We start from the raw sequence: 20,631 nt of genomic DNA on the forward strand, positions 1-20,631 counted from the left end.
TCATGTTTTAAATGTGCTCTTCTTGAGTTTCGCTTCATCTTCTGGTATTACTGTTTTTAACTACAAGTTCAAGATGTCCCATCTCTCGTACGTATACAAACTTCCATTTGATTTTCACCTTTAAAAAGGTTTTAATTCATTGTAATATCTCACCTTTCTGTTTCTTGTTTTATCGTTACATTTAATTTTTGTTGTCAACTGGCTGAGTAGCGGATTGACTGTACCGCTGACAGCCCACCCTTCCCTTCCATATGGGGCACGGGGGAATCAAATAACAAAAGAAGAAGAAAAAAGCTTCGCCTAGATCCAGTGCTTCTACAGCGCGAGTCAGTAGGAAATGTATGTGTTTTTAGGTATGATAGCATTATTGATACTGAACAAAACTCCTCATATGGATATGTGCCCCATTCGGAATGGTTTCCGATGCAGAAAACATTTAATGTACATTGTTATTTATTTTCTGTATTATTCCAACATTATTATTGTTTACAATGTACCACAGTAGTGCAGAGAAAGCTGAGAGGAACAGTTTGATAGAAGACACTGAGGTCTGTCAAGTCGTGGAACTACCTCACACTGGCCTACAAAAACTACCTAAGCTACAGCGCGTGCGCGTCACGCGAGATTTTCAATAGTCTCACTCTCTCTTTCCGCATTCTGTTTGTCCCAGAGAAAAAATGAATAGGACATTTTTGGAGGGAATTTAATGTATCAATTTTTTGCTGCCACACGTTTTCGCTGGAGGGTGCGGTTTTGGATTGATTCAAGAAAACTGAAAGTGGCATTAAATGTATTTGAGACACCCTGCTAAGCCTGCAGGACAGGACAGGTAGTTTTAGTTGTGGAAAGAGGCCAAAATAAGCGGCTGTCAGTTACACTGGAACATACAACCTTTTATTTGATCAAACATTACAAGAGACAAGGAAATTAAAAAAAAAAACACAGCTTTAGTTTTGGAACTTAATTAGCGGCTGAATGCGCCGTACAATCTCATGCCTTAAGCGCAAGACCAACTTTATTTAGAAACGGCTGAAAACCAATAACTTAAAGGTCAACCAAAATCAGAAATTTAAAAGGCAAAGCCTTATCTAAACACTTAAGACTCAATAACATAAATTTTAAAAATGCCAAAGGCTTCACATAAAATAGTTCTTAAAATTAGGCTTAAGGCCCAAACCATCTGACGCCTTAAGGGTAAAACAACCTTATTCTAAAAATCGGCTAGAGTACAAACAACAAGAAAAAACAAGAAAAGGCAGTACACCCAAGGGCGCTCAGAAGTTCCGAGGGTCGGCCTGGAATTCAAACACTAACGCTCGCTTAGATGAGACAGGCAGTCGGCCCAACCATTGTCGATCCGACGACAACCCAACCGATAGACAGTCAACGGAGCCACGGACAAGATAACCTCTGCTTTACCCGACCAACACACAACAGGCAGTTCAATGGGACAACGTAGAAGGTATTGGCGCCCACAACCAATTATACATTGAGCTGTCAAACTACACACCGTGCTGGACAGGGACAACACGAGGAGGAAAATACACTGCCTCAATTTACGTCAACGGCCAGGGCCGGTAACCGGAACGTTAACGGTCAAAAGGCAGAAGATTCCGCTGGTGCACTTCAATTCAAATAACCAATTACCGTTAAACTCCACCGGAGGGTGGCTAAAATTTGCCAACTTGGAAACACACGTTGTTGCTCGCGGGAATATCCCAGCAGCTGACAACGAACTCCAAACGTCACAATGTGAACAGTCATGACCTGCTGGTAGATTAAGCCAAAACTCAACTTTCATGTCCAGGATCGGTGAGCCACCAACCTCGTAGCAATGGGTACAGCCGCACACACTCCGACACCGCATAGAGGCCGCCAGCGGGCACGGCCAAACTACACGCTGCGGCGATTTCCTCGCTGCTCCTAGCCAACAGATCAACTGAAAAATCCAAATATACGTCGGCCGATAAGACGACCAACCAACGGTTGTTCCCCTCCAATCTCCTTCCGCCGGGCAGTTCATATGTGTCGCCAGCGGTCGGTGAGCACTGGCTGTAGGCGCCTCACCGGCGCTCCGTCCCCGACTTCACTGCTGCTGCATCCCAACAGCACTGCTGGTCCGTCCCGAACTGACTACCAGACACACAACGACCCGGCTGCTCCAGAGATGGTATACAGTGCACCTACCGATACGCGCTGCTGCTGCCGCTCGCGGGCAAGTAAGGCAGGAAGTTAGTGACGCCAGTAAATGGAGCAAGAAAACGAGACGGCAGTTCCGTAATAGAAGATGACAAACAATAAATGGGATATACACTAGCCATGCACGGCTCAGTGTTCTATCTCGCAAACCCTTTGGAGTAGGGGATAGAGTAAACCTAACTGCTTGGCACATTTTATTTCGTGATATCAGACACATTATTTGTCCTTAAATAAGGCAGGCCTTCTACACACAGTTCCAACTGCCCTCAGCAAATGGTGTGAGGAAATCCATTGAGACAAGCGCCTTTGACAAAGGACAGATTTTTATTATGCAGACCCTGTGAATTATCTCGAATATTCACGTGCTACTGTCGTGAGCATCTACGGAAAGAGATAGATGGACAATGAAACTACCACTAGATGTGTAAGTAGGCTGTTTAGGTTCTTATATTGGTAACGCCAACGCCACGTAGCGCTCTGTATGAAAATCACTGGCTGTGCTGCGTGCAGTCTGTGGCTGGTTTGCATTCTTGTTGGCTATTGTATTGTTGGGCAGCTGGATGTTAACAGCGCGTAGCGTTGAGCAGTTGGAGGTAGAGTTGGGCGACACGATTCTTTTTCCCGATTCGATTCCTACGATTCAATCTCACATTGTGAATCGATTCCTACGATTCGTTCACGATTCATTCTAGTCTGCGATGGCACGATTCTTACGGAATGCAAAAAGTTCTACATCTTACTCTCAGATGGCAGGACATGTCTGAAATTGTCAATGAGAATCGAACTATGACATGATAAGATATGCCAGAAATAGTTTATTTATGAGTAAACATGCATATGACGTTACAAATGTGATTCTCGATTTATACGTGTAATGCCTTAATTGATGAAAGGCCACATTTGATTTGATTGCATCTATTGTTTTATTTCAGTATGCCAGGAAAGAGGAGTCGATTTGTGAGAAAGGTGGTGCAAAATGGCTTCCTTTGTTCACACGCATCCTCCACTTGACTGCTGTCTGGCGGTCGTAATCATTCGGCACGACTCGGCATGATTCGGAAGTTGCCTTCGAAGCATAGCGTACTAAGAATCGATGAATCGTTGGAACTTGGAATCGTCAAGACTCGGAAACACGCAATCGTTCTTACGATTCTTTTGAACGACGATTCGTCCGTATCACGATTCGATTCTTACGATTCTTTATTTAGAGTCGTTCAAATGAACGACTCATTCTCGAATCGCCACAACTCTAGTTGGAGGGGAGCCGCCAGTAGTGGCGGATGTGGGGAGAGAGATGGCGGAGTTTTGAAATTTGTAAGACTGGATGTCATGAACTGCTATGTATATTATGACTTTTCAACACTGTTAAGGTAAATACATTGTTTTTCTCTATCAAAATCTTTCATTTGCTAACTATGCCTATCAGTAGTTAGTGCCTTCAGTAGTTTGAATCTTTTATTTAGCTGGCAGTAGTGGCGCTCGCTGTATTGCAGTAACTTGAGTAACGAAGATCTTTGTGAGGTAAGTGATTTGTGAAAGGTATAGGTTAATGTTAATCAGGGCCATTCTTTTGTAGGGATTATTGAAAGTCAGATTGCTTTGCGCTAAAAGTATTGTGTGTCACTTTAGTGAATGTTTGAGTATGTTCAGTTTTGCTCAGCTGTTTGAAAAGCAAACAATGTAAGAGGTTTATCAGCACAGTAATTCATAAATTTTTCTAAGGGGACGTTTCAGATGTTAAATGGTTGGACGTTCACGACTCTTCACAGAACGCAAGGTTCGGAGACTTATCTGCTCTGTGAAGCAGGAGAAGTCTCATCATCTGTAGCATCTCTACTGAAAGAACACAATGCCGGTGCACGCACAAGTGTTTCGGAGTACACCATTGAACATGGAGCTCCGCAGTAGACCACCACTAAGTGTTCAAATGGTGACCCAACGACATCGTCAGTTACGATTGCAGTGGGTACGGGAGTAGCGGGATTTGACCGTCGATCAATGGAACTATATCGGCTCTTCAGGTGAATCACATTTTTGCTACACTACGTCGATGGTCGTCTCCACAAACGCCTTCATCGAGGTGAACGGCGAATCGAAACGTGCAGCGCGCCACGTACACAGGCTGGTGGGATCAGTATTATGCTATGGCAGACATTCTCATGCGCTTGCATGCGACTTGTGGTAGAAATCGAAGACACGCTGATAGCTGCGTACCACCTGCATCTCTTCATGCTTGATGTCTTCCCCGACGGCGATGTTATCTTTTAGCAGTATAATTTTCTACGTCTTGGAGCCAGAACCGTGCTACAGTGGTTTGAGGAGCGTTATAGTGAACTCACCTTGATGTCTCGGCGACCAAATTCGCCTGATGTAAATCAGTTTCACAGAATCTGGGTCGTTATCGGACGCCATCACCGCGTATGCAAATCAGCGGCCTGTTATTTACGCGACTTGTGCTTAGGTATCTAATAGTATGTACTTCCACAACCCTATCAACAAACAGCCTGATCCCTGATACGCGAAATCAGTCATGCTTTTCGTTCCAAAGACGGACAAACAAGCTATTAAATAGGTGGTCATAATGTTTCGGCGCATCAGTGTATATGCAATTGTATTACCAATGGAACGTACTTTTAATCTTATTCATCATTGTTGGATTTAAATGGCTTATTACCGTATAATTCACTTAACCGGCAATAACTCTTCCGTTTGTGGCCATTTCAGAAACAATGGCTCCATCGCAATCCTGTTCAACTGATGAATTCGTGGAGCGCTTCAAGGTTTCGGGAGAAAAGTGGTCGATATAGAAAGCTGCTAAGTATATCTCCATTCCATGGAGTATTCTAAAAGACTGTGCAGACGACAGTGATGGTGACAAACACAATGTAACCATTGTCAAAACGGGTAGACCGTTGACCCTTACGAGTGGACTGGAAGTTAAGTTAGTTAATTTCATAACACAAATTCAGGAAAAAGGGTTTGGTCTGAATGTTAACCCAATAATCCGCTAACCATTTTAGCACAGTGAAATCAGTGTCCAAGTGAAAACATAAGTCAAAGAACAAAAGAAGTGATATGTGCGCCAATTGTAAAGAGAGATACAGCTGTAGGGACAATAAAAGTACTCGACTTCAGTGTTGTTTTAGTCTGCGATGGTTCCATGAAAGTTGTCAGTCCATCGATTCACCTCATTCTACGTATTTACGCTTAATATTTGTGCAAGTGTCAGTTACAGTGACACCGATGCTGAAAATGAATGAAGAGTGGGTTAAGTCAGCTTTAAAAATCCAAAAGAAAATTATCACGAAATTAAGCACATTATCACGAAGTTAGGCACATAGTGTCACAGAATTAGATAAGCTGTACCGAAATTTTTTGTTTACTAAATCTTATAACTTCAACAATTTTTCATTTCTTTAATGTTGTGTGTTAGTAGAACAATGTTTTGGTCTCTTACATGTAAAACACAATTTCTAGACTGAATATTTGTTTTTGATTTTCATTTACAATCCTTCAAATGGTTCAAATGGCTCTAAGCACTGTGGGACTTAACATCTGAGGTCATCAGTTCCCTAGACTTAGAATTACTTGAAATTAACTAACCTAAGGACATTAGACACATCCATGCCCGAGACAGGATTCGAACCTGCAACCGTAGCAGCAGGTCGGTTCCGGACTGAAGCGCCTAGAACCGCTCGGCCACAACGGCCGGCCTTTATAATCCTTAATGTCACGATGTTAGGTAGGGTTACCCTATGTCCATATGAAGTTTTTTGTTCAGAATCACTGATACTATCACCCCTCAAAGCATGTAGCTTCTCTCCTGACTCACCCTGCATATACTTACCGCTATTACTACAGAAAACGGCAGTGAGGACATTACGTCAACGGAGCATGACGCTACTAAATATTACTAATAATCAGTGACTTACGCAGTTCTATCAGCTTTCAAGACTATTTGTTATAACTCAGCGCCACAGAAGAACATACAGCATTGAAAGTTATCTATAACTCAATTATTAGGTATATATAGTGGGAATAAAGCTATTAATGTGTTATCTTCTTCCAGCTGACTAAATACATTGGCCATCTCCAGTACCGACACAACTGGCACGAACTAGCGACAAGTTTGATTTTTCCGCCTATTGGCGATGTGTCTGTTACTCATGTTGTCAGTGTTCGGCACATTGTTAAGCGCTCCGTCTTCAGGCCACGAGTGACCTACCGGGACCATCCGACCGCCGTGTCATCCTCAGTGGAGGATGCGGATAGGACGGGTGTGGGGTCAGCACACCGCTCTAAAGGTCGTTATGATTGTATTCTTGACCGAAGCCGCTACCATTCGGTCGATTAGCTCCTCAAGTGGCATCACGAGGCTGAGTACACCCCGAAAAATGGCAACAGCGCATGGCGGCCTGGATGGTCACCCATCCAAGTGCCGACCACGCCCGACAGCGCTTAACTTCGGTGATCTCACGGGAACCGGTATATCCACTGCGGCAAGGCCGTTACCTCGGCATATTGTTAAATGTTTCATAAATTTTTGTGTATGGAACTCATATCTGTTTGAACTGTGTTTAATTTGTGTATGCAGTGGCAACCTCTGGGGAGCAATCCCTCACCGCACTTAATCGGTTTCTGAGTCAACAAACTGGATCATTACTAATAGCTGTTGGCAAACTGGTGGAAGCAGAACAACGTCAGCAAACACCAACGGCTGAAACACAGAATGCCAATGGCGACGTGCCGCCTTCTGCACCCTTCCGCGCTTTTGACGCACAAGAGGACTGGACAGAGTACCGCCTGCAGCCAGAGCGACAACTCGCTACATACGACATATCAGGTGACTCACGAAGCTCTTTTTCTTGGGTAACTGTGTATATTTTTCGACTGTGTATCAACTGTTCCCTCAGTTAGAGCCCAAAGCTACCCTATGAAGACATTACCCTAGCATTAGATGGTTTCTTCGAAGCACAGATTCATGTAGCTCCTGCCCATTACAATTTTTTTCGTACACGTCATCAGAATAATCAATCTTAGAAGGAACTGATCGTTGATCTCAGGGGCATGATTAGGAACTGTAAATTTAACTACCCTTGTAGAGCCTCATTTCAAGATGAAGTGCTTCGTGACGCCATTATTCAGAACCTTGCTGATAACGAAGTGCGGGCTGAGATTCTGAAGCATCGCAGGCCCAATCTCAGTGGCGTGCTTAAAGTTATCGAAGCTCAAGAGGTTCAAGACTTCGCAGCACTTGACTTTAATGTGCCTGTTGCAACGCTGACTGCGGATAACCCGCAGCGGCCCCAGTTTCGCATGGCGAGCGACAACCGCCGCTATAAGCAACAGCGTAAAAACAGAGCGGGATGCGCAGCTGCTTCATCGGCTCTTTACAAGCCGCTGAAGTCTTGTGTCAAATATTGTGTGACGCATGAACACAAAAAGCGTTTTCCCCACCACGCGGAATGCCGGCACTGGCATCAATCGGGAAACACACAGCAAATGTGCATGGGAAAGCGACGCAAAGTAAATTCTGTTCCACGCAACACTCGAGAAAATGGAAATAAATATGTCATTCTAAACATGTACCCACTCCTCTTGGCAAACCGTGGGCGAAAGCAATGTAATCGCACAGCGAAATACATAGTGCAAGTCTTGCCTCGGTCTAACCAATTCTTCTCTAACAGACGTGAAGTTAACGCTTTGTCAGTAACAGTTTAGGCAAAGACAGTCTTCCGAAAGTCACCATGGATGATCACATTCATAGGACAAACCGCAAGCTGTTCATCTGACTGCTGATTTGCAATTAATCTGTACCACTTCAGTTAGATACTGGTGCTTCGCTCATTGTTATTATTATTATTATTTTACAATCGTATTGACCAGCTAGGATCACGTTAACAACTTCAGTTCCTCTTCTTCCTTTGTTGTTGTTCCCTATTTTTCCAGTATTCCCTCATTTCCTCCCCATGAAGTCTCTTCCTTTCTTCTGTCCATGTTGTTCCCGATTTTTTATTTCTTCTGCTTTGAAAGCCTCCCAAATTTAGTATTTTGTTTTAAAACGATTTCTTTCTGCTATTTCTGATTCTTTGATGTTGTTTCTTTCAAGATCTTTTCTTACTTCTGTAATCCATGCTACTGTCGATTTCTTCTTCCAGAAAAATAGGAGTATTTGTTTTGTTAGTCTGTTCCCATCCATTCGGTAGAGATGTCCAAAAAAGGTTAATCTTCGTTTGGCCATTACTTCAGATATTTTCTTTATATTTTTGTAGATCTCCTCATTACTTCTTATTTTCCAACCATCTGCGGTTTTCATTGCACTCATTATTTTTCTAATAATCCTTCTTTCCAGTACCTCTAGTTTGTCCATCTTATAATTCATCGTTAGGCATTCAGATCCATATAAACATTCTGGTCGTACCACTGTGGTGTAATGTTTTAGTTATGTTTTTCTAGATATACATTTCTTGTTGTAAATATTTTTGGTCAAACCGTATGCTCTTTCCATTTTGTTAATTCTTACATCTATTGCAGATTTTTCTAGTCCATTCTGTATAGTTTCTCCAAGATATTTAAATTTATTTACTCACTCTATTTTACCTATTTGTGTTTCTATGTATTTTGGTGCATTTTTATATGTCTCATGAATTTTGTTTTTTCAGCTGAAATTTTGAGACCAGTTCTGTTTGCTAATTTTTCCAGAATGTTTATTTGAGTAACTGCTTCTGTCGGGTTTTCTGAAAGTATTGCGAAATCATCCGCAAAATCCAAGCAGTTTACCTTAATTCCATTTGTTTTCCTTCCCAGAGTTATTGGTTCAATTTTGTAATTTTTTAGCTCCGAATTCCAGATCCTTACAATTGTTTCTAGAACACAGTTAAACAGTAAAGGTGATAAACCATCACCTTGTCTAACACCAGTTTTTATTTCAAAAGGCTGAGATACTTCTCCCATAAATTTGACTTTAGATACTGTGCCTGTTAGTGTTTCACGAATTATGTTTGCTAGTTTTGATTTAACACCAAATTCTCTAATGACCTTATCTATCGTTTCTCTGTCTATACAATCAATTTATACAATCTATACAATCAATTTTCTTATTATTTTATATTATTTTAATATTCATTAACAACTCGTGCGCCCTCAGCTGCAAATATGAAGCCTGCACCTCACGGTCTGTAACAGCGAAAGTATCTCTGTTGTTGGAATGTGTAGTTGCAAGCAAAATATAAAAATACGACTTCAGTGCCTTTCACAGTTGTTCAGTCACATTGTAGTCCCAATATTTCTGCCGTGGATGCTTTTGATTTATTTGGCTTAGATATTCAGGACAACGTGCGTCATACTGATTACCCAACTGCCCCATGCCAGAATTCTTCAGTTGTGTGAAAAATATGCCCATTTGTTCGACAGCACGCGGATATGCAAAGAATTTTCAGGCGCACATTACGCTCAGGGACAATGCAAAACCTAAGCTGTACTTTCTTCTAGCACGCTCTTTACCATCCTCGTTCGATACCTAAAACCATTTACGATGAATTTGCTTCTGAACTCAACAGATTAGAACAAATCGGAGCTTAGAAACGTGCTTCTGTAAGTCAATGGGCATCTTCCCTTGTGAATGTCAGACTTTGTGCAGGTTATAAATACTACATTTAAAGCTTAAACAGGGACTGATTCCCTCCGGCTTCCACGTATTTACGAGTTGGACCTAGGTCATCCAGGTCGACGATTCTTTGCGACACTTGATTTAGCCAATGTTTATCTTCATCTTCCCCAGAAAGAGGAAACAGGAAACTTTGTGGCGGTTAACACGCACGTCATCTTGTATCGGAAGCACTTCTTCTTCTGTATGGCTTTATTGCTTTCTTGAATAGGTTACGTTAAAAGTTCCGTCCTATTCAAATAATCAAGATGACATCATTCTCTCCGAACAAACACCAGTACGACATCTCAAAAATTTCGAGTCTCTTTCTCAAGTTTTAATAGATGCAGGAATCAAGTGTAATTTATAGATGGTTCATTTTCCAATACTGAAATCAAATATATGAGACATGTTATTGACGCCCACGGCACTCGTCGCTCAACTAAGGATTTGGAGACCATGCGGAAAGTACCTTCTCCTCCACGAGAACTCCAAGCTGTTCTGGGAAAACTGGTATACTACATAAATTTCATTCCAAACGCAGCACAAGTAGCCGATCCAGTCCATCGCCTCCAGCGTAAAAATGTTACTTTTAAAGGGACTGGAGAATGCGAACAATCTTTTCTGAAATCGGAACACGCATTACTTAGTCGTCCATGTCTTACGCATTTCGATCCGCAAAAACCAGTAGCGTTTGCAGCTGACACATCATTACATGGAATAGGGGCAGTTTTATCTCACAACAGGGAATGCTCCGTAGCATTAGTGTCTAAGAGGTTGCACAAGGCCCAAGTCAACTACAGTCAGCTAGAAAAGGAAGCTTTAGCCACAATTAAGGTCTTACAAAAATTTCGTCAGTATCTGTATGGTAGAAAATTTTTCCTTGTGATTGCTCTTTTTCTTCCAGCGAAAGCAACTGGTCGTGCAGCAGACAATCGGCAACACTGGTTACTACTTCTTTCCAATTATCAATACGATATTCTTTATCGCCCTAAGGCACAGCATGCAAACGCCGACAGTCTGCGTCTCTTACCTATGGGAAGTGATGTGGAATTTCATTCATCAGAATCTTCTGTCTGCAAATTGATCAATGTGATTCGCATGCACTGCAAGATTATCCCAGTGATTTTCTTCGTACCACATAGGCTGCTGAACGAGATCAGTCACTATGATTGCTCAAGAACTAAATTCGGATGGGTTGGCCTCATAATCCGAAATCGACCTCAAGAGGCAGCAGTTCGCAAATACCACACACAACGTGACAGCCTCTCCTTTCAGCATGGTGTAATCTTACAGCATTTTTCTAATAAACAAACACGGGTGCTGAGTCCGAAATCATTGCAACAAAACGTTTTGCAACTATTACGCAGAGGACATCGGCGGAATCACTAGAATTAATCACAACTTGGATAAACAGACTGAAGATCGCCCGTTGCAGGCATCCGTGCACCATCAGACGGCACTGCACGAAGATTTTTCAACTGGTCTCGACTTGACGGCCCTTGGCGCCGCAGCCATATTGATTTTACTGGTCCTTTATGGAACACAACATGGCTGATTATTATCGATGCAGATGGCAAACATTCTTTTGTCACTCCACAGCATTTGACTACTAGCACTAGAGCCACCCAACCACACGTTTTGTATTTTGTTTAGAAGAGTGGCAACAAAGAATTGTTTCAGGCAATGGTCGGAAATTTTCTACGTCAGAATTTTTTGCGAATGGAATTCAAAATATCCGAGCGGCACCGTTCTCTCCTCAAAGGCAAGTGTCCCTGAACGGGATGTGTTTTTGGCATTCCCAGCCCGCTCACAGTATTACTGATCTATAAAGCAGAGGTAGCTCGAAATTTGTACATTACGTTAGAGTTATTGGTCAAAGCATTTCTGAGAAAATCAGTTAGATATTTATTATATTTTGATGTTGGAAACAATATTTATAAAAAGCTAAAAACAAAATCCTGTTTAACTGAAGTACCATTTTCTATCGTACCGCTGACTGCACTGATCAAAAAAGCAGTCAAGCTACGGAAAAGATTCAGAGAAGTATGTTAAGCCTCCAATTTCCTCTTCTGATACAGATCTGCGAAAAATATATTTAAAAATTTAGATCAACAATCGCAGACATCATAATATTCTAGTAATTTTTAACATTTTTATGCAGCGACATTGAAACGTTGAAACCTAGGTAAACGATAAAGTTAACCTGCAACTGTAGGCTGTATATTCTTATATAAACAATATCAGTTGCTGTCGCTGCATAAAAATGTTAAAAATTACTAGAATATTATGATGTCTGCGATTGTTGATCTAAATTTTTAAATATATTTTTCACAGATCTGTATCAGTTATTACTAACGTTAAGAATATACAGCCTACAGTTGCAGGTTAACTTTATCGTTTACCTAGGTTTCAACGTTTCAACGTTAAATAATATTTTAGAATTTTATAAAAATTTTAGGAAAGGGAGGTAGTGGTCATTCTAATGATAAGTGCCAATTTTGGTGAATTTAACATTTTCAGACATTATTTCTTTCCTAGAGGAACGAAAAGTTTTCTTTATGTAGTAATGCTCTTAGGTGATTTTTTAACGATTTTAGATGCATGATTTATATAGAAATGTGTACCCATTTTCAAAATATACTTTGTACACTTGGCTCCACTTTATGGACAAAAATAACTGATTATGAAACAATCACTATTGTAATCAATAAAATGATTTCAGTCGCCTCGGTTCAGCATGTGTTCTGTTGCCTAATAGGCACACGGTCCGCCATGAGCCCTGATGTAGTGACATCGACGCGTATAATGCGCGAATGGCGTCCTGTGGTATAGCCGTCCATGCCACATTCACATGGTTCCAAAGTTCATCTGTGGTGGTTGGCATTCTGTCACAGTGTTGCACCCGTCGTTTCACCATATCCCACACATTTTCTATTGTCGACAAGTCTGGTGATCTGGTGAGCCAGCGCAAAAGGCTCACATCATGTGACTCGAAGACTGCCGTTGTTGTTGCCTTTTGCGAGTAACGTTCTTTTCTTTTTGTTTGTTGAGGTAAAATGAGTACACATCATCGGTACGAGATGGAGAATCGTCGGTGAGGGTGCAAGAGAATTGGAGCACCAAGTGTTGTCTAGAATTTGTGGAAGCAGTTTAAAAGCAGTGGGACAGTGATCAGAAGACCAGGAAAAGGTCGTCTCGGAGCCACAACGGCCAATGACAACTTGTATTTGGTGCTTTAAGCCAAGTGACACATGACATTGCGATAGTCGAAAGTGTGCAGTGTATTATCAGTTGTCAATCGCACTGGTGGAGGAAAGAGAAGATTCTTACTCTGCGAGCAGTCAATTAACATGGGTGATGATCAGTGTGTGTGTGTGTGTGTGTGTGTGTGTGCTTTCATAGGGAACTAAAACGCACTCATAAATGCTAAAGTGCTTTTTACTAACTTCGAGTGGAACTATCACGCACTCACTTACTGTATCGATCTGGCTACTCATTCAAGTTCCGTCTGCGACTAAAAACCTACCACTTATAAATACTGAAACGCACTTACCATCGGCCGTCTCCGCCACCCTGTCCTCGTTCTCTTCCACTTCGAACTCTTCTGTTATTTCACTCCATAGCTCCTCATCTGTAGATAAAATCGGAAACGATGTATACATTGTTGCCTTTATTGAAACACTTGCATGGTTCTAAATACCTAGAAGTATTTTCAGCTACATGGAAAGGATGTGTGATCAGATTCTTTAGTATTAAACACTGTATTGGTAGCATTAAGAGTGCAATGGGGATTTCTCTGTTAAATGCAGTGGAGAGAGTGTATATGTGGAAAGAGTACATCGAAGGTCTCTACGAGAGGGATGACTTGTCTGATGTCATGACAGAAAAACAGGAGTCCATATAGAAGAGACAGGGGTTTCATATTAGAATCAGAATTTAAAAGAGCTTTGGAGCCCTTAAGATTAAATGAGGTAGAAGGGATAGATAACAGACCATCAGAATTTCTAAAATCATTGGCGGAAGTGACCACAAATCGACTATTCACGTTGGTGTGTGGAATGTATGGGTCTCACGACACACCATCCGAGTTTCGAAAAAAATCGTCCAAACAATACCGAAGGCAGTAGGAGCTGCCAAGTGCGAGAACAGCTCATGCATTCAAGCTGCTGGGAAGAATAATGTAAAGAAGAATGGAAAAAAATCGAGAATGTGTTAGACGTGTCTCAGATTAGCTTCAGAAAAGTTAGGGGCACCAGGGAGGCAATTCTTACGTTGCTGTTGATAATACAAGCAAGACTAAGGAAAATCAAGAGACGTTCATAGGATTAGTCGACATGGAAAAAGCGTTTGACAATGTAAAATGGTGCAAGATGTTCTAAATTCTGAGAAAAATGTGGGTAAGCTACAGGGAGAGACATTAATATACAATATGTACAAGAGCCAGCAAGGAATAAAAAGAGTGGACGACCAAGAAGGGAGTGCTCGGATTAAAAACGGTGTAAGACAGGAATGTAGTCTTTTGCCCCTGCTGTTCAATCGGTACAGGAAAGAAGCAATGACGGTAGTAAAAGAAAGGTTCAGGAGTGGAATTAAAATTCAAAGTGAAAGGATATCAATGATACGATTCGCTGTCTACAATGCTATCCTGAGTGAAAGTGAAGAAGAATTACACGATCCGCTGAATGGAATGAGCAGTCTAGTGAGTGCAGAATATGGATTGAGAGTAACTCGAAGAAAGACGAAAGTATAAGATGAGAAGTAGAAGAAACGACAAGAGCGACAAGCTTAAAATCAGGATCAGTGGCCAATGAAGTAGGTGAAATTAAAGAATTCTACTACCTAGACGCTAAAAGAAGCAATAATGGGCGGAGCAAGGAGGTCATCAGAAGCAGACTAGAATCGAAGAATTTGATATGAGGTGCTATAGATAATTGTTGAAGATTAGATAGAGTGATAATGTAGGGAAAGACGAGGTTCTGAGCAGAATCGGAGAGGAAAGGAATATGTGGAAAACGTTGACAATGAGAAGGGACAGGATGATAGGACATCTGCTAAGCCATCAGTGAATGACCTCCATGGTATTAGATGGAGCTGCAGAGGACGAGAACCATAGAAGAAGACGGAGAATGGAATTCGTGCTGCAAATAGTTGAGGACATTGATTTCAATAAGAAAAAAAATTGCGCTCACCATGAAGTACCCCTCCCTCCATTTCTTCATCCTCCGACCGTTGGAGAAGCTCCCCTGTGGATTTCAACAAAAGTAACACCACTGCACTTTATTTATTTGTAATTATATATCAGCTGACTGAAGATGCTGCAACTAGATTACTTACCTCCATTAAAAATCTACAGTGCCAACTGTGCAAATTGTGTCTTCTTTGCCTATACTCACCCACACAAACGTGTGGATAGGCATCACGGTTTCAACAAACTGGGCTGGAACAAGATGAAAGAATCACAATCACGGTCTTTCGGACTACATACACTCCTGGAAATTGAAATAAGAACACCGTGAATTCATTGTCCCAGGAAGGGGAAACTTTATTGACACATTCCTGGGGTCAGATACATCACATGATCACACTGACAGAACCACAGGCACATAGACACAGGCAACAGAGCATGCACAATGTCGGCACTAGTACAGTGTATATCCACCTTTCGCAGCAATGCAGGCTGCTATTCTCCCATGGAGACGATCGTAGAGATGCTGGATGTAGTCCTGTGGAACGGCTTGCCATGCCATTTCCACCTGGCGCCTCAGTTGGACCAGCGTTCGTGCTGGACGTGCAGACCGCGTGCGACGACGCTTCATCCAGTCCCAAACATGCTCAATGGGGGACAGATCCGGAGATCTTGCTGGCCAGGGTAGTTGACTTACACCTTCTAGAGCACGTTGGGTGGCACGGGATACATGCGGACGTGCATTGTCCTGTTGGAACAGCAAGTTGCCTTGCCGGTCTAGGAATGGTAGAACGATGGGTTCGATGACGGTTTGGATGTACCGTGCACTATTCAGTGTCCCCTCGACGATCACCAGTGGTGTACGGCCAGTGTAGGAGATCGCTCCCCACACCATGATGCCGGGTGTTGGCCCTGTGTGCCTCGGTCGTATGCAGTCCTGATTGTGGCGCTCACCTGCACGGCGCCAAACACGCATACGACCATCATTGGCACCAAGGCAGAAGCGGCTCTCATCGCTGAAGACGACACGTCTCCATTCGTCCCTCCATTCACGCCCGTCGCGACACCACTGGAGGCGGGCTGCACGATGTTGGGGCGTGAGCGGAAGACGGCCTAACGGTGTGCGGGACCGTAGCCCAGCTTCATGGAGACGGTTGCGAATGGTCCTCGCCGATACCCCAGGAGCAACAGTGTCCCTAATTTGCTGGGAAGTGGCGGTGCGGTCCCCTACGGCACTGCGTAGGATCCTACGGTCTTGGCGTGCATCCGTGCGTCGCTGCGGTCCGGTCCCAGGTCGACGGGCACGTGCACCTTCCGCCGACCACTGGCGACAACATCGATGTACTGTGGAGACCTCACGCCCCACGTGTTGAGCAATTCGGCGGTACGTCCACCCGGCCTCCCGCATGCCCACTATACGCCCTCGCTCAAAGTCCGTCAACTGCACATACGGTTCACGTCCACGCTGTCGCGGCATGCTACCAGTGTTAAAGACTGCGATGGAGCTCCGTATGCCACGGCAAACTGGCTGACACTGACGGCGGCGGTGCACAAATGCTGCGCAGCTAGCGCCATTCGACGGCCAACACCGCGGTTCCTGGTGTGTCCGCTGTGCCGTGCTTGTGATCATTGCTTGTACAGCCCTCTCGCAGTGTCCGGAGCAAGTATGGTGGATCTGACACACCGGTGTCAATGTGTTCTTTTTTCCATTTCCAGGAGTGTTTGTATGTGGACGAATAAACGCATGGAACTGATACTAATTAAGGGGAAAGAGGTACTTGCAGCAAAACCTAGGCCTTACATTAGCTTCAGTAATGCTGCAGATCACAAAATGAGCTGTGGTGACTGTTGATGAGAGACAGAGCCATGGAGGCCAGGAGAGGGGGAGGGGGTGGGGGGGAGGGTAGGTCGAATATATCCATATTGGACAAGCTGCCCTATAATTACCCTACTAGCTGTGTGTGGGGATGTATGGCCTGGCTGAATACGTCTGAATGATTAACGTATGTTATGTAGCAGTACAATAGACCTTATTCACCAAACCTGAAGTGATAATACTAATAGACAACATACACATTGAATTTGACGAAATGAAAAGTGTACGATTGGGATGCATAAATGTTGAACAAGAATCTGCAACCCTCCTACTTAACTCGGCGTTATAATTACTTGTACTTGATGAGTGCCCCATAACCAATTAATTCGTTCAATCGGAATGTCTGTAATTTACAGAAGCATTTAGAATAGTGTTGATCAACAGTGGAAATGGTAGTTCACCAGCGATGTAGTCTACTTGCTTATATACTTCTGCATGGGAATCTCAATGCACTGTCTCTGTGTTTAATTTCCTTTAGTGCTGAAAACACATACATAAGCAGAGGCGTTTGAGTCGCTTACAAAAGTAGGTATGTAAGTCGAGATGTTTGAGTCGCTTACCAAAATATACATTTCTACATCTACATCTACATCTATACTCCGCGAGCCACCTTACGGTGTGTGGCGGAGGGTACTTATTGTACCACTATCTGATCCCCCCTTCCCTGTTCCATTCACGAATTGTGCGTGGAAAGAACGACTGCTTGTAAGTCTCCGTATTTGCTCTAATTTCGCGGATCTTTTCGTTGTGATCATTACGCGAGATATATGTGGGCGGTAGTAATATGTTGCCCATCTCTTCCCGGAATGTGCTCTCTCGTAATTTCGATAATAAACCTCTCCGTATTGCGTAACGCCTTTCTTGAAGTGTCCGCCACTGGAGCTTGTTCAGCATCTCCGTAACGCTCTCGCGCTGACTAAATGTCCCCATGACGAATCGCGCTGCTTTTCGCTGGATCATGTCTATCTCTTCTATTAATCCAACCTGGTAAGGGTCCCATACTGATGAGCAATACTCAAGAATCGGACGAACAAGCGTTTTGTAAGCTACTTCTTTCGTCGATGAGTCACATTTTCTTAGAATTCTTCCTATGAATCTCAACCTGGCGCCTGCTTTTCCCACTATTTGTTTTATGTGATCATTCCACTTCAGATCGCTCCGGATAGTAACTCCTAAGTATTTTACGGTCGTTACCGCTTCCAATGATTTACCACCTATGGCATAATCGTACTGGAATGGATTTCTGCCCCTATGTATGCGCATTATATTACATTTATCTACGTTTAGGGAAAGCTGCCAGCTGTCGCACCATGCATTAATCCTCTGCAGGTCCTCCTGGAGTACGTACGAGTCTTCTGATGTTGCTACTTTCTTGTAGACAACCGTGTCATCTGCAAATAGCCTCACGGAGCTACCGATGTTGTCAACTAAGTCATTTATGTATATTGTAAACAATAAAGGTCCTATCACGCTTCCCTGCGGTACTCCCGAAATTACCTCTACATCTGCAGATTTTGAACCGTTAAGAATGACATGTTGTGTTCTTTCTTCTAGGAAATCCTGAATCCAATCACAAACCTGGTCCGATATTCCGTAAGCTCGTATTTTTTTCACTAAACGTAAGTGCGGAACCGTATCAAATGCCTTCCTGAAGTCCAGGAATACGGCATCAATCTGCTCGCCAGTGTCTACGGCACTGTGAATTTCTTGGGCAAATAGGGCGATCTGAGTTTCACATGATCTCTGTTTGCGGAATCCATGTTGGTTATGATGAAGGAGATTTGTATTATCTAAGAACGTCATAATACGAGAACACAAAACATGTTCCATTATTCTACAACAGATTGACGTAAGCGAAATAGGCCTATAATTATTCGCATCTGATTTATGACCCTTCTTGAAAATGGGAACGACCTGCGCTTTCTTCCAGTCGCTAGGTACTTTACGTTCTTCCAGCGATCTACGATAAATTGCTGATAGAAAGGGGGCAAGTTCTTTAGCATAATCACTGTAGAATCTTAAGGGTATCTCGTCTGGTCCGGATGCTTTTCCGCTACTAAGTGATAGCAGTTGTTTTTCAATTCCGATATCGTTTATTTCAATATTTTCCATTTTGGCGTCCGTGCGACGGCTGAAGTCAGGGACCGTGTTACGATTTTCCGCAGTGAAACAGTTTCGGAACACTGAATTCAGTATTTCTGCCTTTCTTCGGTCGTCCTCTGTTTCGGTTCCATCGTGGTCAACGAGTGACTGAATAGGGGATTTAGATCCGCTTACCGATTTTACATATGACCAAAACTTTTTAGGGTTCTTGTTTAGATTGTTTGCCAATGTTTTATGTTCGAATTCGTTGAATGCTTCTCTCATTGCTCTCTTTACGCTCTTTTTCGCTTCGTTCAGCTTTTCCTTATCAGCTATGATTCGACTACTCTTAAACCTATGATGAAGCTTTCTTTGTTTCCGTAGTACCTTTCGTACATGATTGTTATACCACGGTGGATCTTTCCCCTCGCTTTGGACCTTAGTCGGTACGAACTTATCTAAGGCGTACTGGACGATGTTTCTGAATTTTTTCCATTTTTGTTCCACATCCTCTTCCTCAGAAATGAACGTTTGATGGTGGTCACTCAGATATTCTGCGATTTGTGCCCTATCACTCTTGTTAAGCAAATATATTTTCCTTCCTTTCTTGGCATTTCTTATTACACTTGTAGTCATTGATGCATTATGTGGAGAGTTTGAGTTGCTTACAGACCACATATGCATCTTGTGGAGAGGGGGCTAGAGCAGCTGTGAGAGCTCTTTGTTTCTTATCTGGTGGCCCCACATGTAGAAGCGAAGCTTCTCCTCTGGTCTACATTTCGCTGGATCCTGTGGACATATTTCTGTGGGCACCCATAAGAATGGTCTGCAACCAGTTGCCGTCCACCCACAGAGCCTTGTGGAGGGTGTGAAGCGACCATCTGTGCTGGTGACTAACAAAGACAGGCAAACAAGATCGCTACTCCATACGTCTACTGCCTACTTGCCATGACAGCAGCAATGTCCTCCTCTCTGTAATACTCTATATTTCGGATGTAATAGAGTCTCTTCACCAACTGATCGGGGTTTTATAAAATCTTAATGATTAATTACGGAATTAGGGCGGATCTTGAGCTCAGTTTCCCAACAAAAATAAATAAAGCACACTAACATGACCTTCCTTTTCTGCATCTGCACAGTTGCCATGTGTTTAGGAGTGCAGTTCTGTTCTCTGGCCAGAGGTACCAGGGTTTGAGTCCTGGAAAGGGCACCACCATTTTTTAATTGCCCGCCAATTCCCAGGTGGGAATGGGGTGAGTTATAAGCAAAGCCGAGGGACAAAGAAATTCCAACCAAATTCGAAATTCCTGCCAAAATTGGAAATTCCCGCCAATGGGGTAGGTGCAGGGTGAGGGAGGGAGAGTAGTGGGTAGGGGGGTTGGTGCGGGGACCCACGTGCCACCTGAAGAAAACACATGACGTCATGGGGGCGGAGACTGGGGGAGTGAGTGTAATTAATTGATCAATTTAATTAATTTGCATACCAATTTGGTATCAATTTGACATCAATACTGCACTGATACCGCCGTCTCCCTACCACTCGCGCCTGTTCAAGGAAACCCTACTGGCATTTGCCTGAATCTATTTAGGGAAATCACGGAAAACCTAAATCAGAATGGCTAGACGCTGGGTTGAACCGTC

At 43.0% G+C, this 20,631-nt stretch overlaps 1 pseudogene; it reads right to left on the reverse strand.

Annotated features, from left to right (window-relative positions):
* Positions 1–6,594: 6,594 nt before the first annotated feature.
* On the reverse strand, positions 6,595–6,712 carry LOC126476145 (5S ribosomal RNA; annotated as a pseudogene).
* Between the last annotated feature and the right edge of the window lie 13,919 nt (positions 6,713–20,631).

The sequence above is a fragment of the Schistocerca serialis genome, chromosome 4, assembly GCF_023864345.2.
Source record: "Schistocerca serialis cubense isolate TAMUIC-IGC-003099 chromosome 4, iqSchSeri2.2, whole genome shotgun sequence".
NCBI classification, from domain to species: Eukaryota; Metazoa; Arthropoda; class Insecta; order Orthoptera; family Acrididae; genus Schistocerca; species Schistocerca serialis.